Source organism: Chenopodium quinoa, unplaced genomic scaffold, assembly GCF_001683475.1.
Source record: "Chenopodium quinoa cultivar QQ74 unplaced genomic scaffold, ASM168347v1, whole genome shotgun sequence".
Taxonomy (NCBI): Eukaryota; Viridiplantae; Streptophyta; class Magnoliopsida; order Caryophyllales; family Amaranthaceae; genus Chenopodium; species Chenopodium quinoa.
This window is the reverse complement of record NW_018742469.1, coordinates 29,460-44,289: the sequence shown is the minus strand read 5'-3', so window position 1 is coordinate 44,289 and position 14,830 is coordinate 29,460. Positions and strand designations below refer to the sequence as shown.

The 14,830-nt window shown below is 31.7% G+C and overlaps 1 pseudogene; it reads left to right on the top strand.

Moving 5' to 3' along the window:
• The first annotated feature begins 8,762 nt into the window (after positions 1–8,762).
• Positions 8,763–14,549, top strand: LOC110719053 (annotated as a pseudogene).
• The last annotated feature ends 281 nt before the right edge of the window (positions 14,550–14,830 follow it).

The window sequence follows — 14,830 nt, the reverse complement described above, 5'->3', positions numbered from 1 at the left end:
TTTTTTTTTTTGAACGGGATATTTATTGGTAGTTTATCAAAAATAGAACAATAAGGGCTTGTTTGGCATCATTTTTGGTTTTTAGTTTCATTCTTGTTTTTTGAAAAACTAAAAACCAAAAACAAGAAACAAGAAAAAGGTGTTTCCACTTTTTTATTGTCAGTTTTCAAATTATTATGATTTTAATAAGTTTAAATAATTTTTGATTCATTATGTGACATATATCATATACTTTTATACAACAAAAAACAGAAAACCAAAGCAATGTCAAACGAACCCTAAATTAACAATTTTAACTTAAATTTAATTCAAATTTGATTGAAAATAAAATTCTAAACTAAACAATTTTATCCTATGAAGTATATCTAAATAATCCAACGTGGTGCGACACTTGGCGAAAAGTTGAAATGTCATGTGTTGTTGTCTCGTGCCTAGGCTAAAAGTTTAGCATTACATATTAGTTATATATGTATGATTGGATAAAGGGCGTGTTCGGCGTTACCTTTTGAGTAGCTTTTTAACAAAAAATGTGAGTGTTTGGCAAAGTAGCGGTTAGGGTAGCTTTTAGTGGTGGAGGTAGCTTTTGTGAAAAGTTAGAAAGATTAGCTTTTGAAATTTGTACCTGTTGAAAATTTAATCTATAGTTTTAAAAATAAAATATTGATTTTTATATGTGACAGCTAGTCAACCACTACTTTACCGAACACTCATATCTAAATTATTTATTCTCAGCTAACAGCTTGTTGACAGAAAACAGCTACCTACACAGCTAACAGTTACCTCCACAGCTATAGCTACCTTTATAGCTATATTTTGCCGAACATGCCCGAACTCATGATGAAGCCAGACTCACCGAATACTTTGCGATAATTATAAGATCAGCATTTGATATGTTGCTTTTTCAAAAAGATTTTATTTTTCTTTATCCTTGTTCTCAAATTTTCACAAATATTAACATAGTTGTCTTTGTTATTCAATTGACCAGTATTTTATAAAGTCCATTAAAAAAAATTAACTTTTACACACAATGACTTTCAGTTTAACATAATAATTTTTATTTTAACATAATAATCTTTTTTTTATTAATAAAACGACTATAACGGATCTAATATTAATGGTTTACAATAAATTTATGTGAACAAGATATGTGGAAGAATTTGTATGTATACTATGTCGAATAATTGATTAAAGCTTTGGATAATGCTTTTAATTAAGATTGTTGTACAATACCCAAAGGATAGAATGCCAAAACTTTGGTAAAATAAAATAAAAATTCCAATTATTATTCGATTTGTATAATTGTATGTAGTATTTTAGATAAGCTATCATTAACACAAATTAAAACATGGAAGCACACACCGAGAATAGTTTTCATAGCATAAATTACAATGTTGAGATAATTGTAGTAATTATTTTAATTAGACTAGTTTTTTTTTTTTTTTGACAGAAAATATTCGAATTAAATTAATCAGAAACTAAGTCTGAAGCAAGAACAGCAGTTACATCAGAATGAACTAATTATTTAGACTAGTTATACTTGAATTTCCGCTTCTCAACATATGATCAAGATACAAAAAATGAAATAATAATGAATAAATTGATTAAGGTTATTCTAGTGGAGACCTATGTGACGAACTATTCATACATAACTAAGGTATAATGATAGGATAAGATATAAGCGATTGATTGATATACAAGTTCTTTATAATGGCTCATGGCAACCTTCAAAGGTGACAAGCACATATACAATATTACATGTTTCCTTATCACACTATTTTGAGTAGTTGACTCAAATTATACATAAATTTGCTCAAACACTTTCAGTCCACAACTCTTTCTAACCACCAATCATCCTCTATTATCTATTCCTCTAATCTTTTTATTTATACCTAAAAGATTATTGTAAATTTTGTCAAGTACTTCTTGTCAATTTCCTTTTTATTCTTTTAGTAGATTGTCATTTTCCATCTTCTACGTCATATTTATTATATTGTGCAATCTAATGATTTACCAAGTTCATATATATACTATATATGTAGTTTTTAATAAATATATGACAAGTCGGCCAAGTGCTAGGGCGCAATTACAGTCCATGCATACTTACGATTTTACGAAGTCTGAAAGGATTATCAATCGATGAGTATTACACTATTTCGTGATACCTACTTATATCTTATAAAATGTTGGAAGAGCCGATGCAAAATAGAGGAAAAATCCCTTTCAAGAGTTTTGCAAAGATTGTGCATATACACTTTTATTTGTATCATTTCAATAATATTGACTATAAATTCAATAACAAGGCATTAAAAATTAATATAGAATACTGAAAAAAAATTACCCTTTTGAGAAGAATCATATACAAATGACAAAGACAATTTCGAATAGGACTTTTTGTGATAAACTAACTTATAAAACTAAATTTGTGAGAAACTACCTAATAAAAAATATGTTGTAAAAACTACCTAATAAAAGGTAAAATATTGTAAAATACTAACTTTGACCGAATTTTCACCGTTGACTTAATTACGACGTTGATCCACCTTAAAACTCCCTCGAAACCACCATGAGGGTTGGTTTTCAAGGTGGTAAGGTTATTTTTTGAGGTAGTTGGAGGATATTCTGAGTTGGTGATGAGGGTAGATTAGTGCTCCAGGATAGTGGTATTTGCCATTTGGGGTAAGAGGTGGTGGTTTGGGGTTGAAAGTTTGTTTAGGTGTGGTTGGTGGAGGTGATTTCAAACAAGTTGTGTTCGTTTTGGGAATAAAAGCAGTGGTTTTGAGGGTGTTTTGAGGTTGGTCAACGGTGAAAATCCGGTATAGGTAGTATTTTACAATATTTTACCTTTTTAGGTAGTTTATTTACAATCATTAGGTAGTTTATTACAATTTTTTCTCTATTATGTATTTTTTCACAAAATCTGGGTTTAAATTAGATAGTTTTTGACAAAAAGTCCTTTCGAATATGTTTACCTCAACTAAGGGTCTGTTCACATTTACTGAAATAAGCTGAACTGAATTGATTGGAGTTGAATTGAACTGAGCTGAAATGAATATTTTATTAGAGAGGGAAACTAGGAGTTGAAGTGAACTGAAATTAAATAAATGTGAACAGACTCTTATTATAGCTGAGTTAAAATACTAGTAAGTTCTAACAAATTAAAACTATTAAGCAAAATTCAGCAAAAAGAAAAGAAAAACATCAAGTTGAACTATAAGTTTGACATTGTTAAATACATGTTTGGGTCACACTCATCACCAAGAAAAAGTCCACTTCACAAAAGTCTAAAAAAGGAGGTTTTATTCCAAAATTAAATTATTTTGCAATAAAAAGAGTAATTAGATATATATAAATTGTTTAGGGCTTTCTCTTCTTTTATTAACGTATGACATTACCTGTGTTATTTGGAAAATAGATTTGGAAAGGTTAATTATACTTCAACAGGTATGCATATAAACAATTTTCTTGGCTAAAAATAAATTAGAAGAATTGAGATTTCGTCAAATAATATAAGCTAATTAATGGGGTGCAATTAACTTGAGCAGAGGTGATGGTGAAGTAGTTCCCTTTAAATTCCAAGAGGGAGATCAACCTGATGAGTTTGAATTCTCGTGGCGACTAGGATAAATTGGGTTTGAGGTGAGCCCAAAATTCAACGTACCTTGTAATAATGAACAAGCAGCCACAAACTAATTTAGTTGAAATGGTAATTTAGCAATTAAGTTTCTTATAAACGTATCATATGTAGAATTATAAATTCCTAAACAAATCCAATCAATTGACCTTCCAAATTTAAATTTGAACACACATTGCATCAGCTGATTCCACGACACTTATCTACATAGTTTATGTTTGAGGGAGGTGCTAATTAAAAAAGTGATGCGGTCATCATCTAATTGAATCATTTACGTGTAAACAAGTTTTAATCGTCTTTAATTATATTTTAATTGAGATGCCTTTAGAGAAAGAGCAAAAGGCATCTAAAAAACAATTAAATAACGGTATTTGGATCCACAGTCGGATATTCACATCACGGTAGAATCAGGGTCGGATATTCACGTCACACTATTAAATTAGTTTTGATTGTTTTACTCGTATAATTTTCATATTTGTTAATTGTATCATTGTTCATTTGTTTATTCACAATTAGTACTTTGTATGCGATGAATCAGTATTATACAATAATTTGGTCTCTTAGCTTACCGAATCAATTTGAGGATTATTACTAACATATACAGTTGTATTCGGCTCCTTAATCCTTACACTGACGGCAAACAGATCAACATCTTCTGGACGATGCCACGAATGCAGTTGACTTCATTCCCCTATAGTAAAATTTTACTACTACTACACCATCGCTTTTATTTATTTATTTATAATTATAATATATAATTCTTACTTTTAGTCTTGTATGTATATATAGACATTACTTTGTATAAATTATTAAATTTAGAAAAGTATGACTAATTTAAATATAAGTATTTGATAATGAGTTGTTCGCTTGTAAAATTTTAGACCACTGATGTACGAAAATGATGCATAGTATCACAAACCCAATAATCCAACTAGAATTACATAAACTGAGGCCCCGGTCTAGGCATTAAATGACCTCTTGGTACATTGAAACGAATTTCCATAATAAGAAACCAAGAAAAATGATAGATCAAAATTATTCTTTTCGGGTATGCATCTAATCAAATATTAAAAAGCCAATTTTTAACAAATAATTTGATTGATTATGTGTGTTTGAAACTAATAAAATACTCATCAACTCCATAAAATAAATAAATAATACTAATAACAAATTAAAAATTAACTTATATTGGTTTGTTTGTCATGCTTATATATATATATATATATATATATATTATATATATATATATATATATATATATATATATATATATATATATATATTGATATACTGATAAATGTATGAACTGGGGCAAGCTAGTCTTGTTCTGAATTTGGAAAAGGGAATACCTTAATTATAATTAAAGGGTAATGTTATATGTAGCCCTAAGGGCTATATATAAGCATTAAATATACTCTTGGAAATTGTATAAAATTAGGAATTCATGATAAAAACACACGTAAATCAGTGTTATTAGTGTTTGTATTTTGACGATTTCTTAACTTTTTACGACTTTCAAGTGTAAATTTAATGCTTATAGGCTATGTAAATTGATGGAATCCTTTCTTAATTAAAAAATAAAAATTGAAGGAATCATGTTATATAATGTCCCGGCCTTAAGTTGTCCCAATGGGTCTATCTTACTCATGTCGCAAACCGAGAAACATGCATGATGCCTCCCAAGCATAACGCATATTTTCTCACGTTGGATTTTTCATTTACAGTTTTTTACCCATCATCAAACTCTATCCTTATTTTTTTATCCTCTCTAGAGAATATACTACTCTAGCCTATAGCTTCCAATATATAACACCCTTCCATCCTTGAAAAAAAATTTAAGAATAAAACTGTTCCGTATGGAGGTTGGAGATTTAAAACATGCATGGTGCACCCTTAAAAAGTTTTGAATAACCAATGTAATATTAAGATAAGATTAATGTTATTAAATAAGATGAACATAGTATAGCCTAATTAGTTTAAGAGGGAATAAATACCATGTGATAATTGCTCCTCGTTGGTCTTTCCTGGATGTTTTCCATACTGTATTATGCAAAGAAACATTGAAAGATAAGAGCTTAATTAAAGGGGACCCAAAATGATTCACTTTTGCCACCCCTACAACACTGCAAAGAATCTTTAGTTGTAGGAGATTTGACTTTCGTATTCCAAAAGCTTTGGGCCTAATTACATCGCTACATCTGGATTTTGGACAATTAATCGGTCAACCCATCTCCTTAGTGGATTTATTTTAACTTTTTTTTAGTGGCTCTCACTGAAAGTACACCACACGCGCTCTGTCTGCCCTTCAATTGATGATTCTTTTTTCTTCTTCTAAGCCTTTCTTCAACTCTTCAATAGTTTAATAACTCAACTAGATCAGAGTTCCTTCCTCAATCAATCTAATTTGTTGACATACACAAAATTTTCCATAGAGTTTGCTGTTTAAAGGGTGTATGTTTCCATGTAAAGTGGACTATGATAAATATTCTTCTTTAATCAAACAGTTAGATAACTAATAAGTACATTGAAAAAAAAAATTCACATGACCAGACTACTTGATCGAAGTTAGTTTTGTGACAAAAGAAAAATACAACGTAATTAGGAAGTGCATTAGACATAGGACTAGTACGTAAATTAAACTTACTATATATCAACGGCAATTATCTAGGTGTAATCTTATATTGAAGGGAACAATATATACACTCTACGTCAGTCCAAATAATGAAATTATAATGCATGTCCAATTAAGCTAAGTAAGAATTGAAGTTTAACAACTCATACCCCCCAAGAAAAAACAATAAGAAACTCAACATCTCAATAATTGATTGTATAATAATATATATTAAGTATAAATAATTAATGACGTTTTATAAAGAAGAATCAAGTTGTATTGTGGTGGTCGATGGAATCCCATTGCCTTTTGGATCTCCTGAAAGAGCTGGCTACATACAAAACTTAAATATTACTATATTAATGATTTCAAGCCATTTGACTTAATTTAATTAGTAGCACATTAATTATTTGATGTTTCCTGTATATACCCTTTCTTCAATAAGTGAATCATCTGTCTTTCCTCATATTCTCTTGGTTTTACTTATTTTTCTGGATCTCCCTTAATTCTTCTCTATAAGTAAAGTTTCCTTTGCAACAATGCCAACTTCATAGGATAGACTTTTCTTTTTTAAGCAATAACCTATCCATATTAATCATTCCAATTATTGTTTATGGATTATAATATTGGGGTTTATAAGTTGTAACCCATGATGTAATTATTAACTTTGATATATATGATTCTCCTAAATTTTAATATTCTGCAATCGCATGCCCTTAATTATTACATTATTTTAACGATTATACATCCTCTTAATTTGATGTATGTATTGATAATATAGAATCATATTGGCATTCAAAATACAATGATGTAAACTAAATTGTTGCATATAGTGTAAAAAAGCTTAAATTAGAAACTAAAAATCACCAGTCATAAGATACTAAAAAATATTTAACGTATTTTTTTACTTTTTAATTAACTCCTTTATTTTCAATTTTGTCAGTTGGCCCTCTGGCCTCTGTTTAATATTTACTCTTATAGATGTCACCATATAGTTGTTAAAGGCCACTTAAACTTAACCTTGACCAATAAAAATGTTGATTACTTATTAATTCTATTTATGATTGGAACTTCAACTTTAATTTGGAACATTCAAATTGATTAATGTAGAAAAAGAAAAAAAAATCATGTTCTATATTTCTAATTAATTAAATCCGAGGTTTGTGGTGGGAAAGTCGTATAGAGCTAGGTGCTCCATAGGCTTTTGACATATGTTGAGCTGTGAAGGTCCTTGATGATGAAGCAGCTCAGACAATTGAGCTTGTATGATTTGTTATATCCAAGAATCCTTGACGTACGCAATGGCTTCTTTAATTTATTTGCAAATATATATATATATATAACACTTGTAGTAGTTGTAGTTTTTTTTTTCCACTGTTTATTCCTTTTATTCAAAAGTAATAAACACTGTTTACACTAATATATGTTATTATATGAACCAATGCTCATTTACACCAAACATCTATGAACCATTGCCATTTCCCCATCATTTATGTATGAATATGTTGTTAAAAGTTTATTAGAGTGTGCCACTATTAACACTTCGTAATAAAATATATAGCTCTGTAAAGAGGATTCTTAAATACTATGTATTTTTTTTTTTATAAAAGAGATTATTCATAGAGCTAATGAATGAAATAAGTTCATCAATTTACAATGAAAACAAGTTGTTATTAGTATATAATACTAACTACTCCCTCCTTTAAAGGTTATGTGCAACGATTTGACATAAAGTAGAGAGGGAAATTGTCTAATTGTTGTCATAACCTGTAACGGAGGTAGTAATAAGTAAATACAGACTTTTCAATACCATCCAAAAGGAAGAAAAAAAAAAGTTTTCAGAATTTATGTGGGAAGGCTATAGGAAGCTTGTGTTATGATTTGGTGAAAATGAAGTAAAGGAACATATAGGTTGACCTACGCTGTATGAAGTTTCCGAAAATAGCCCTAGATGACTAGTGAGTAGTGAACAAAAAAATGGAAATAAAAACATGCATGCAATGCAATTAGTACTAGCATAATGATAAAATGAGCACCATGAACGGTTGGCAGATGCCCAAAATCAATATGACTACTTTTAAACAGCCTTTTTCTGACTTTTCCTGGTGCATTGGACCCAACATTGGAGGAGATTTCCAAAAGTAACAAACACTTTTCCAACACTAGTGGAAACCTAACTTACTTTGCTACTCGTATATTATTACCAGTATTGTTAATTTTACAATCCTTTAAAACCATGGTATGTAGTAAGTACTATGTAGGATGTAGCAATAATATAATTATCCTACCCCAATAACAACCCTCCTCTGTCTCTGTTTCTGTTAAGGTCCACTCTTGATTCTCGGCCGTAAATTATGTAAATGAATGGACCATTAAAGTAAGATGCAGTCACGTAATACAGTTAGTATATTCTATAACAAATAAAAGTGGGTCCTATTGTGTATCACAACACGTAGGATACATTTTTAGGAGAGTCTTCCCTAAGCCACTGCTATAAAAGGGATTGGATTCCTCTTTAACGTGAATATATCACATTTCCCTTGTTTCTCTTTTCCTATTACCTTGCTTACTACTTTCGTTTCCTATATTCTTCTCCTCATAACAAGAATATAGCTCAAACAACAAAGTGCAACTCACTTCCAAAATAATAATGGCTCTTCCCGTAACTGATGATTTTGGAAAAAACTCTTAGTGATGCCTGGGACTACAAAGGTCTTCCTGCTAACCGCAGTAAGACTGGCGGTTGGATTCCTTCCGCCATGATTTTAGGTCGCCATTTCTTATCCTTATATTTCATTCTCCCGCTTAAGTTTGTCTGTTTGTTTTCAAGAAAGAACATGCTCGTTATATAATTGTCGCATTATTTGAAAGTACATCTAATTTGGATTTGTTTTTCGTGGACCAGGTGTGGAGACATGTGAGAGGTTGATAACACTAGGGATCGCATTTAACTTGGTAACATACTTAACCGGGGTAATGCATTTAGGGAATGCTACCTCGGCTAACACGGTCACCAACTTCCTCGGTACCTCCTTCATGCTCTGCCTCCTTGGTGGTTTCATTGCTGACACCTTTCTTGGCCGGTTTGTTTCTCCCTCTTCCAACATTTCTTTTGAATTTTAGACTTTTAGTACCTGTAAAAAAAAAAGTTACGTATACAGTAACTCTAAGCCCTCCCAATAGCTCCACAAATTGCATTTAAATTTTTTTTTATAAAAAGCGTGGTCTATATTCTCCATGATAAAAATTCAAAAAACGCAATATACAAAAAAAATTGACATGATTCATGAGTTATCCCTAAAATTGTTGGTCACTAGCCCTCCAAGAAGTAGCATTTATTTAAAAACACAATATGTTTTTGATATTGATTGCTTAATTATAGTATTCTGATTCCTTTTATTCTTGGATTTTTGTTTAACAGGTACTTAACCATTGCTATCTTCGCCACAGTCCAAGCATTGGTAATTAATTAAGATCACAACCTTTTTTTTAACATCTTTCTTTATGAAATAGGTTTAGAGCCTTTTTCATTTAACTTATTTTCACTTGTGTAAGAAAAGATAAGTTCAAGAAAATAATTTATGATAAGACAAATTACATACAAATTTTCAGTAAGTTAAATTAGGTAAATTTAGATAAGCTAAGATAAGGGTAAAATGAAATCAGATGAATAAAATACGCTCTAAAAAGATTCCCTTTTCCCCAATACTATCAATTGAATTTATGAATATGGACCATGCGTCTAAATAAAGACTTCCTATTTAAAAAGCTCACGAATGTTACATATTGAATCAACTCCTTTATTGGAAAGTGAAATTTACCATTCAATCATAGTGATGAATGTGATGATGATTTTAGTAATAATACTATATTTTCAAAAAAAAAAATTAATCATGCACAGAATAATTCAATTGGCCAATACATAACGTTTGATCTATCATAACTCTAATATAAACAGTTTGTATGATTTGTTTATATATATATATATATATATTAGAAATGACCCTAATTAATAATAATTATGTATTGCTTGAAACTGAAAGTATGTATATGTTGATTGTGTAGGGTGTGACAATATTAACCATATCAACTATAATTCCGAATTTGCGTCCACCCCCATGCCCGGAGAACTCCTCAACGTGTATTAAAGCCAACGGGACGCAACTTGGTGTTCTCCACCTAGCACTCTACTTGACAGCCTTAGGAACAGGTGGTCTAAAATCGAGTGTATCAGGGTTCGGATCAGATCAATTCGATGACAAGGACAAGGATGAAAGAAGTATGATGACAAAATTCTTTAATTGGTTCTATTTCATAGTAAGCTTTGGGTCACTAGCAGCAGTTACAGTGTTGGTGTACATTGAAGATAATTTGGGAAGGCAGTGGGGATATGGAATTTGCGCTTGTGCTGTAGTGGTTTGCCTAATAGTGTTCCTTTTGGGAACTAAACAATACCGTTTTAAGAAGCTTGCTGGTAGCCCTCTCTCTCAAGTAGGTGCAGTCGTTGTCGCGGCATGGAGAAAGAGAAAGGTTGAACTGCCTGCTGACTCTTCTCAACTCTTTACCGTTGATGAAATTGCACAAACTAGTGTTAAATCTAAGCAAAAACTTCCTCACAGCAAGCAATTCAGGTCTGTTTTCATACTCTTGTCCTTTTTTTTCGTTTAGGTTACAAATATTTACTCATGTGAAATTAAGTTAGATTCGTCTTTTTAAATACCAATCATCTTTACTCTTATTGCATGTTTAGTGAAACTTATTAGGCTGCATTATTGGAATGTTTTGTAATTATCTGCCGATTAGGTGCACTTCTCATATTAGTTAAATTGTGTTTTCAGATAGTTTGTCCTACGTACAAAACTTCTTACAAATATCTAAAAAATCAGTAGAAAAACTACTACTCCGTATTATATTAAGATTCAATTAGTTATTCCCTTCAAAAAAAAAAAAAAAAAGATTCAATTAGTTATTAAAAATAATAAATTAGAAACGTTATAGACCATGGTTGGGCAGGGAATCAGGGATGGTTACTGATTAATTAGCTGGCAGTAAGTGGCAAGTAGTGATACATCATACATCCTAGTATGATATATTGTGTATATATGGACCATATATATTTATATATATTCATCCATCTAACAGAGACAAACTATCATTATTATGTATTTGTTTTGCTAATTTAAGAAGAGTATTAAAACATTAACATCAGCCACTAGGATTATCATGTTAAGTGAATGATAGTCCCTCATTTTGTTAGCTCTTATCTGGATTAACTATTTCAATTATTTTAGTTAGGCAAGGGTTTTAGTATTACACATACTGATAAACAAAATAAATTTACATGAAATGTCGTTGCATGAATTAGCAATATCAATTTGTTTCTCATCGAAACTCACAAATAAATCATAAAGATGTAGCGTCATTGATAATTGTCCGTTAAATACCATTTAAATCACACACTTGTCTTGAATTAGAACAAAGTCCAACCCTACTAAATTATCATAGTACACTCAAACTAAATTTAAACTGCTCGTAGATAGTAAATAAAATGTTTATTCTTGTAGTGAAACAACTACGTAATTACGTATTGGATAGAACACAATTTTTTTAAAAAAAAAATAAAAAACAAAAATGTCATTATTATTATTTTCAATATTAGAAGTGAGCCATGTGATGTTAAGGACTGAAATCCTAAATGCATGAATCAAATTAAAGGTAAATAGGTAAGAAACAGAGAGGCTGCACATCCCAATCTGAGGGTGACCACCTAAAAATTAAGTTTGGCTGTTGTGACCACATAACATAAATTTGTATTTGTCTGCTTTATTAACTTTTAACCTAATAATGTCAAGACAAGTTTTGGAAAAATGTTACTGGTTTGTCTATGAGAGTGAGGCACCAAGTTTAAGATTCTCCATACTAGTGTTGTAAAGATTCAGATCAGATTCTTTGGCATAAAATTCAACAAACCACTACTTTTCTAACTTTTTTTGGCTGCTACTTAGATATTTCCATACACCACATCCATCAATTATGATCAAACACTCGGAGATTCTTTCCTATGATTCTATAAAGTTGGTCAAACTTAACTTTTGTCTTTTGAAGATTTTAATGGTATTCAATGGCTCTGTTTGCACAAATATGTTTAGAAGCAGTGATTTTGATTTTGATTTTGTTAACTACTTTTCTCACATACTTTATACTTTTGCTACTACAATTGATTAGTTCATTTTATAGTCACGCTATTAAAGCCATAAGCTAGATTTAATTTTCGCCGTAAAAACACATTTTTAGTTAGACTGTCCAAACTCGTACTTTATTAGACCTAACCGGGATAGATATAGTAGATCAATATGTTAAGATCAACTCTAGAGTAATTTACTCGCAGGAAGGTGTTGAATTTGGAATAATGTGTCAGTCACGAGCAAGCACGTAAGTAGAGTGGCATGTCACCCGCAAAACACAGTGCACGTTTACAAAGATGAGGGGGGGCTTGGTTGTTTTATTCAATGTCAATACGAGAGAAATGACCTCCCCAGTTATATAAACAAACAGATGAATACAAGAAAGAGAGAGAGTGTGACATATTTCTCTTAGCTGTGCTCTATGCTAGCGTACACACCGCCCACTCTCAAACTCTTTGAATATTCATTTCTTCACTAGGAATCTACTCTTTTGATTTTCGCAAATTGCCCCTCATTAATAATTTTAATTAAATAGTAATACTCGTGATAATTTAGTCGTCGATGCTGCACAGTTTGCTAGCTAGATTCATTGGATCCCCTTTTTTCAAAGTATTTGTCCCTCAAGTAACCAACACTATAGATGATCCCAGCACTTTATTTTTTTTTCTACATACGGCAATAAGTTTATTTAAATAATCTTGTTCACCTAATTATAATCTAATTCGTTGAATTAATTTTCTTTTCTGCTGCATATGATTTGGTATGCCAATCCTATAACAGTACTATCTACTATTCCCAACTTAATTGTATGATCCACCTAGTTATCCCTAATTCATAGACTATCATCTATTATTGTCCCAACTTGTTATTTCATTTTTTGGCGTTCATGTGTTTGACCTAGATATTTATTAATATAATTGGTTAATACAATAATTGAAGAACTAACGTTTATAATTCTTGATCAATATATAGGTTTTTGGACAGGGCTGCCATAAAAGACAGCTGAAATGGGCGAAGACTTGGCCTCGGTAAGCAAATGGGACTTAATGACATTGACCGATGTAGAAGAGGTGAAAATGCTCGTAAGAATGCTTCCAATTTGGGCTACAACAATAGAGTTTTGGACTGTTCATGCTCAAATGACTACATTCTCCGTGTCACAAGCAGTGACTATGGACCGTCACATTGGTTCTAAATTCCAAATCCCACCAGCCTCAATGACGGCCTTCCTCATTGCTAGTATTCTCCTTACAGTCCCTATTTATGACCGTCTTGTGGCTCCTATTGCAGCTCGGTTGTTCAAAAACCCACAAGGCCTCTCACCCCTTCGCCGTGTTGGTGTTGGCCTATTTTTTGCCACAGTCGCGATGGGGGTGGCTGCCCTCACTGAGATCAAAAGGTTGCACGTGGCCAAGTCCCATGGATTAGAGCATGATGCAAACGCGATTGTACCAATATCCGTATTCTGGCTGATTCCACAGTTTATATTAACTGGTGCTGGAGAAGCCATGATATATGCAGGACAGCTAGATTTTTTCCTAAGAGAATGTCCAAAGGGAATGAAGACTATTAGCACAGGGTTGTTTTTAAGCACACTAGCCCTAGGGTTTTTCTTAAGCACGGTGGTGGTTTCGTTAGTGAACTCAGTAACTGCCCACACTACGCCTTGGTTGGCGGACAACCTCAACGAAGGGCGGCTATACAACTTCTATTGGTTGTTGGCAATCATAAGTTTGGTGAATTTTGTATTATTCTTGTTCTGTGCAAAGTGGTATGTGTACAAGGAGAAATGGCTGGCTGCTGAGGGATTTGAAATAGAGATGGACGAGACACCAGGCCCATCATGCCACTGAGCCCCATAAGACAGAACAAATGAAATACAATCTTTTGCATGTACGTAATTCCTCCGTCGTCAACAATTCATAAGATAGAAACAAGCAAGAAATGGAGGTGTAACATATTACATATATATATATATATATACTCCATAAGTAGGATCACTTAATTTTGTCCATGGCCGAAATGCATATGGCTACAACCGGCTCGTAAGAACGGTTTGAATAAGGGGCCTTCTTGTATCATACACAAATTTTCAATATACATCAACTCCCTTTTCTTTCTCTGCGCCTTGTCATCTGCTCATCTTGCAATTGTGTGATTTTCTTTCCTGTTTCTCTATTTTTTTTTTTTTTTTAACTTGTAATACTAGTAATAAAAATGAGCTTAAACTACTTCCTCCGTTAATGGTTAATTGCAACAAAGAGGTATTATTTGTGAGATATAAAATATTCCTTTGTTGTAATTAACCATTAACGGAGGAAGTATTAACCTTTACTTGGGCCCTGATGGTAAACTATTGATGGCCCATACTATCCCACAAGTTTTCAAAAACACTTATAGGCC